Source organism: Montipora capricornis, chromosome 4, assembly GCF_036669925.1.
Source record: "Montipora capricornis isolate CH-2021 chromosome 4, ASM3666992v2, whole genome shotgun sequence".
Taxonomy (NCBI): Eukaryota; Metazoa; Cnidaria; class Anthozoa; order Scleractinia; family Acroporidae; genus Montipora; species Montipora capricornis.
Window position 1 is genome coordinate 31,525,023 of NC_090886.1, and position 7,500 is coordinate 31,532,522.

A 7,500-nucleotide genomic window follows, 5' to 3' on the forward strand; every position below is an offset into this window, starting at 1 on the left:
AAAAAAGAATGACTTTTCACCATGGGTTCGTCCTGAATTGTTATGTTGGCAGTTATGCTTACTGCAAATTAAGCTATTAACAAGGCAGTCAGTTGCAGATACAATCAAAGTGCCGTGGTAAAATATTTCGCAAAAAGCTATCAAAAATGGGTCAAAAGGCGTAGAATATAACAACTCATGACGCTGTTAGATTTTGAAACGCTCCCTGATTTAAGAAATTTTCTAATAACAATTAATAGCTTTGGTTCAGTAGAACGTGCTCAAATGTATTACGCATCGGTTAGGAATTTGCAGTTTCATGCTTACTCAAAGATAAATTCGTGTAGGAAATGAAGCAACACTTCTAAGATTTAGTTTACACGTTTCAAGTAACGCCCTAGGCATAATACGTATGCGCGCGTATAAAAAGCGACTCGTAACAACCGTAATCGTTAGTTAGTTATTCCGCAACCGCTACAATCAGAGGATCAATCGGCTATAGGCTACCATTTGACTATATTGAGTTATACTCTCTGCTGTCGTCTGTGCGAGTCGTCACCTAAGTAAGTTCCTTATCTTTTACTTTCATTACAGGGTTGCCTATGGGCAAACCCAGTCGAGGTCTGCGTTAGTTTGTTGTTTTCTTTTTTTTTCTTTTTTAATTTTTTTTTTTTTTTCCGTGTCGGTAAAAGTCTTGCCTGTCACTCCCCTGGTAAGTAGTGTCTTTGTGTATAGAGCTTCTGCCGTATTTTCTTAGGATCGAGAGGGTAGTGGAACTGCGTAGATTTCTTTGTGGACACAGTAGAATCATTAACTTAGCCTGCAATGGCGTCGAAAAGTCATGCAACGCGAATGGCGTTTTAGTGGATCCTTAAACAAAATATATCCTTATGGAGCTCAATAATGGAAAGTCAGTTGGATAAAACTAGGCATGAATCTCAAAAGCGCGAGTACTGGACTTCGACAACAATCTATCGCCCGTTGAGACGAAATCAAATTGAGCAGTATTTACCTGAAGTACATGGTAATTTGACACAATTGAGTTTCTTGTCTTCACGCACGCAATGAAATAGGAAGAGGTTTTCGCCTCTAAGAGCAAATATGTTGTTTGTTTCAATAAAATTTTCGCTGGAAAAGGATTCTGTGGTATTTTCTGCCTTTGTGAATTATAATATCATGTTGTGTATTGAATTTTCGAGCTTAAGGTTCAAATGTGATATGGGAGAAGTTTTTTAGTATTGCTCTGTAAGCAGGAAGGTTCACAGGCCTGTTGGAAGCGTGCTTGAGTTTCAACAAAATGAGGCCAAAATCAGTGAAAACTTGTGACGCAGATGAATAATAAAGTAGCTGCTATTTCCAAAATGATGGAATTACCTGGTGATAAATAACGTCGCACGCGTCTTGGAGAGTAAATTGACTTTGCATAAACAAGAGTTGAGCGATTGTGATCTTTGTTTTGACTTCGCTCATTTCATTTTCAAACTTTATAACACTTGACAGAAAAAGAAACTTACAAAAACCGGTATCATGCCATCATTTGACACAGATGCTTCACTGTTTGGCGAGTAAACATGCCGCGGTAACTTAATCACGGCGCCCGCTGAATTCCGGCCATATCACTTTCGATTTTGCAATTTACTTGAACGTAGCAAAAATCTCCCAAAATGTTTGTCGCTGATCGTAACTTTTTATATTCTATATTCACGGTTCAAAATTAACAGGTGGGTTCATACCAGCGGAGTAAGTACACCTTAAGTATACCCGAGCTCAAGATCATGACTAAAACACCACACGAGTACATACGGGTAACATACGAGTAACATACGAGTAACATACGGAACATACGGATACATACGAAAACATACGACTGACATACGACTGACATACGAGTAACATACGAGTAACATACGGATACATACGATCAACATACGGATACATACGAATACATACCAGTAATACGAATGTTTTTCTCATAAAGGAAGCTCTAATTATAAGCCTTGCAAGCATTTTTCACGTCAGCAAACACGTACCCGGCTCAGTTTGAGGAAGGGGGGGTGGTGTTGATAGACCCTCCAAGGCTTTCGTTAAATTTAGTCACAGTAAAATAAATTCACATGGAGTGGAAAACCCTTAAGGCGGCGAAAGACGAGATACAAAAAACCCTCAAGCTGTGGCGCAACATTGTTTCGTTGCAAGTTCTGGTCGATGTTTCGCGTTTTTCACTTTGCGTGATCAACTTGACCCGCAAGAAAAACATTTGTTGCGGGTTGAAGAAATGCAGGGCGCTGAGTGGTTGATTTGCTAGTACAAGAGCACATTTGTTGCGCGACAAGTTGTGAGCTTGATGAAAAACGAGCAACAAAGCCAAAATTTGTATAGATCTGCGCTCTACTTTTCGCAATAACTTTCTTCAACCCGCAACAAATGTTTTGGTTGCGCAACAAGTTGATCATGCAAGGTGAAAAACGGGAGAAATCGACCCAAACTTGCAACGAAATAATGTTTCGCGCCAAGTTTAGGGTTTTTGTATCTCGTATTTCGCCGCCTTTAGCTTGCGCAACAAGATGACAGTATAATTTGGATGTTGCTCTCGTAGATGATTGACTGTCAGGCCAGTTTACATTTAAGACACGTAAGGAAGTCAGAGCAGGTCTGTCATAATCTTTTACCCCATTAAGCTTTCTGGCTTGATTTTGCACTGATTTTTTGCACTGATTTATCATAGGCAACTTAAGCTGAAATAGTGAAATCAAGATGGCGGATCTGATGACGTCACACGACATAAGCGACATCCAAATATATTGTCATCTTGTAGCGCAAGCTAAGGGTTTTGCACTCCTTGTGAATTTATTTTACTGTGACTAAATTTAACGAAAGCCTTGAGGGGGTTGATCAACACCCTCTCCCTCCCCCTCAAACTGAGCCGGGTACGTGTTTGCTGGCGTGAAAAATGCCTGCAAGGCCTATAATTAGAGCTTCCTTTATGAGAAAAACATTCGTATTACTCGTATGTATTCGTATGTATCCGTATGTTAGTCGTATGTATCCGTATGTTACTCGTATGTTAGTCGTATGTATTTCGTATGTATCCGTATGTTACGTATGTTACTCGTATGTTACTCGTATGTTACCCGTATGTACTCGTGTGGTGTTTTAGCCAAGTTGTTATCATCAATTAACACGGGATTAATCGATCTTTCTTATCCCAATGGATACAAAGAGGGCACGTGGCCTCGCGAAAGGAGTCGTGACTAGGAATATAAACCAAATTACCGATCTAATGACTGATGAAAACAATGTCGATGAAGTAAACAGGAAAACAAACGAACTGAAAGAAGCATTTGACAAATTTGAAGCCGCGCATAGGACATTTCATAGCCAACTGACGGAAAGAGAGGCTATCGAGGAGTCGACATCGTATTATGACTCGGTATTCGACCAGGTAGAACACATGCAAGAAATTGTAGACGTGTGGCTCACGGGGATCGAAACGACAAGGCTAATAAACTCTTTCCAGGTGCAAGTTAAACCAGAGGACAGTGTGTCAAACGTTGGCACACGTTCTCTCGTGTCTCGAGCATCACGCTCTTCACGCTCGTCGCAAACGTCACGCTCTTCGTCCCGCTAGTGCTAGAGCAAAGGCCGCAGCTAGAAAGGCCATTTTAGAAGCAGAAGCTGCTACGCTTAAGCGATTGCACCAAATTGAAGAAGAAGAGTTAAAACTGCGACAGCGCAAAACCAAGTTAAAATTCGAAACTGAACTGGCGAAGGCAGAAGCCGAAGAACTCGTTTATGCGCAAGCGGTAGAAAGAGAAATTGCCGCGAGCTATTTTCCAATAGAAGAACCGCAGGCTGATCCAGTGCCGGCTCCCAATGGAATCGAAATGGTTCTGAAAGGAGATAAGGTCGCACCTATAGCTAACGACATTGGATCAGAGAACCTCCCAGAACAGTCCACCCCCTTAACCCTACTTTGAAGTCTGTTGCAAAATCAGAGGAACCGGCAAGGCGGTTTAATCCAGAAGCCTCCGCATGGCGAAAGAAATGCGTGGAAGAGCCAACACCTGGCCAAAACTCTGTACCTCAGGCCACCTCAGTTACTCCACCAAAGGGTGATATTCAGCTCTTAATTCACCAGCAACAAGAAGCTATTATGGCATTAACTCTACCGCAACCTGAAATTCCTGTGTTCTCCAGCGACCCCATCGGGTACTGCGAATTCGTTCGCGCCTTCGAAAACCTTGTGGAACGAAAAACCTCAAGCGCTAGGTCAAGACTTTATTATCTTCTGCAATACACTAGTGGTTCTGTCCAAGATCTTGTGCGAAGCTGTCTAACAATGCCTGATGACATTGGCTATAATGAAGCTAAGAGGCTATTGGCAGAGCGATATGGGCAACCATACAATATTGCCACTGCGTACGTGGACCGCGTAATTAATGGTGCACCAATCCGTGTTGAAGATGGTCCTTCGCTACAGAAATTCTCTATACTATTGACCAGCTGTAGAAATACCCTCAAGGAAATTGGCTACCTGAACCGTCTTGAAAACCCTGACAGTCTGAGGAAAAACGTAGAGCGGTTGCCTTATCCACTGAGGCTGAAATGGCGTGATCTTGTGGATACAATCTCCCAGAAGGAAAAGAGGGATCCCAACCTGAAAGACATATCGGAGTTTGTGGAAGCAAGATCAAGAGCAGCCAACCACCCCATTTTTGGTAAGGTCCAAAGGGAACAGAGACCGTCCTTTAACTCCATGGCAAGCACGAGAAACAGACGAGACGGTAAATCTTTCACCACACAGGGACTAGAGCAACCCTTCCCACAGCGACCAAACAATAAAGAAGAAAGAAAGGAATTTAAGTGCCCCTTGTAAAAGAAACCACTGGCTGTCACAATGTGATGAGTTCAAGAAGTTAAGTTTAGGCGACCGCTACCAGTTCGTTCGTGCGAATAAGCTATGCGTTAATTGTCTAGTTCCTGGTCATTTTGTTCAAGACTGTCCAAAACGGAACTTTTGTCGTATTCAAGGGTGTACAAAGAAGCATTCAACTTATCTTCACGTGAAAGAAACGCCACCAAGTCAGAACGAGAAAGAAGGTCAAACCGAACCACCAACAACTCCAAATGCAGCACAAGCGAGTAACAGCTACTTAAACGTGAACACATCTCAAGTGACCAGCGTTTTGTGATAGGATTATCGATAGTTCCAGTGAAGGTTAAAGTAAAGGGTAGCAGTAAGAAAGTGCTAACGTATGCATTCCTGGATTCAGGCTCAAACACGTCGCTCTGTACAGAAGATCTTCTCAGAAAACTCGGCACCAAAGGGAAGAAAACGTCCCTCTCCCTCACAACCATGCAAACGTCTAGCCAGTCAATCGAGTGTTCTCTTGTGAATCTGGAAGTATCGGATCTCATCGAGCAAAACCAAATCGAGCTACCAATGTGTATTCTACGCAGCCTCCTCCGGTCTCAAATGACACCATCGGAACGCAAGAAGATGTAAACCGCTGGCCACACTTGGAGGCAATTAAAATGCAAAGTATAGAATCGGAAGTCGGTCTTCTCATTGGAAGTGATGCTCCTCAAGTGCTTCAACCGAAAGAGTTTAGAGAAAGCAAAGACGGCGGTCCTTTTGCAACACGAACAATTTTCGGATGGGTATTAAATGGTCCCCTAGGCAGAAAAGAAAGCAAGGCTCCTACTGCAAACTTCCTCGATACAAGCGCCAAGCTAAGCAAACAATTTGAAGATTTCTGCAACTTAGAATTCAACGACTCCAGCTACGAGCCTCAAGCTTGCATGTCACAAAACGACCGAAAAGTGTTACACATCATGGAAGGCTCAGCAAAACTTTCAAATGGCCACTATGAAATTGCCTTACCTTGGAAGAATGATCCACCACTTCTAATGAACAACAAATCACAAGCACGACAGAGACTACACCCACTGAAGAAACGTCTTCATAGAGATTTAGCTTTACACAAGAAGTACAGAGACTTCATGGATGATCTGATTAACAAGGGCTACGCAAGAAAGGTTAGCAAGGAAAATCTGGACTACTCAAACGTATGGCATTTGCCACATCACGCTGTGTTTCATCCCCAGAAACCTGACAAGGTCCGCGTCGTATTCGACTGTTCAGCCAAATTCCAGGGTACTTCTTTAAATGACCAGCTGCTACAGGGGCCGGATTTGACAAATAACGCTTGTCGGTGTATTAACACGGTTCCGGCAAGAGCAAATCGCTTTCATGTCTGACATTGAGGCTATGTTTTATCAGGTTCAAGTGCCCCCTCGAGACTGCGACTATCTGCGATTTTTGTGGTGGCCAGACGGCGATCTGAACAAAGACCCTGAAGAGTACCAAAGTTAGTTCATCTGTTCGGTGGTGCCTCGTCCCCGAGCTGCGCAAATTTCGCCTTGAAGAAAACTGCAGAAGATAATAAGGCAGCCTTTGATGCAATCACAGTAGAGACTGTTAAACGAAACTTCTACGTCGATGATTGTCTAAAATCCGTCGCCACAAATCCTGGAGCTATTCGTCTGGTGGGAGAACTCCGTGAAATGCTATCCAAGGGAGGATTTCGTCTCACTAAATTGATATCGAATTAAAGAGACGTAATCAGCTGCGTTCCCGAAATTGAAAGAGCACCATCGGTTAAGAATCTCGACTTAAGCAACAATCTAGCACTCACTGAAAGAGCTCTTGGCGTCCAATGGAATGTACAGAAGGATACATTCAGCTACAAAATCGCTGGAAAAGATAGACCGATCACAAGGAGAGGAATTCTGTCCATCATTTGCTCGGTGTACGACCCTCTTGGCTTTGTTTCACCATGCATACTACCCGCTAAAGCAATTCAACAAACTTGTGTCTCAAGAGCCTCGGATGGGATGATCAGATTCCTGAACCCTGCAAGCAAAAATGGCAAACATGGCTGAAGGAACTCCCCAAACTGGAACAGTTTGAGATTCCGCGATGCTTTCAACGGTCAAACTGCTCAGACATACAACGATGCGAGCTCCACCATTTCTCCGATGCATCTAGCCAAGGCTATGGAGCTGTCTCATATCTTCGCCAAATCGATATACATGGTGAAGTTCACTGTTCGCTAATTATGGCAAAGTCCAGATTGGCCCCTCTCAAGGCAATGACGATCCCACGAATGGAGTTGTCAGCGGCAGTCTTAGCAACAAGGCTGGACCGCATGATCAAACAAGAGGTTGACATGGCTGTTCACAGCTCTACGTTTTGGACTGACAGCACATGCGTTCTTCGCTATATAGAGAACAAAGATAAGAGATTTCAGATCTTTGTTGCCAACCGCGTGTCGGCCATTTTAGACCAGTCTACAGCTGCGCAGTGGAGATACGTTGAAAGTACGCTCAACCCGGCTGACGAAGCATCCAGAGGAATGACAGTAGATGAGCTGTTAATGAATGAACGCACGGACCACCGTTCCTGAAGAAAGCCGAGCAGTCATGGTCACAAAGACCGGAGAACCTGGGCGAGATCCC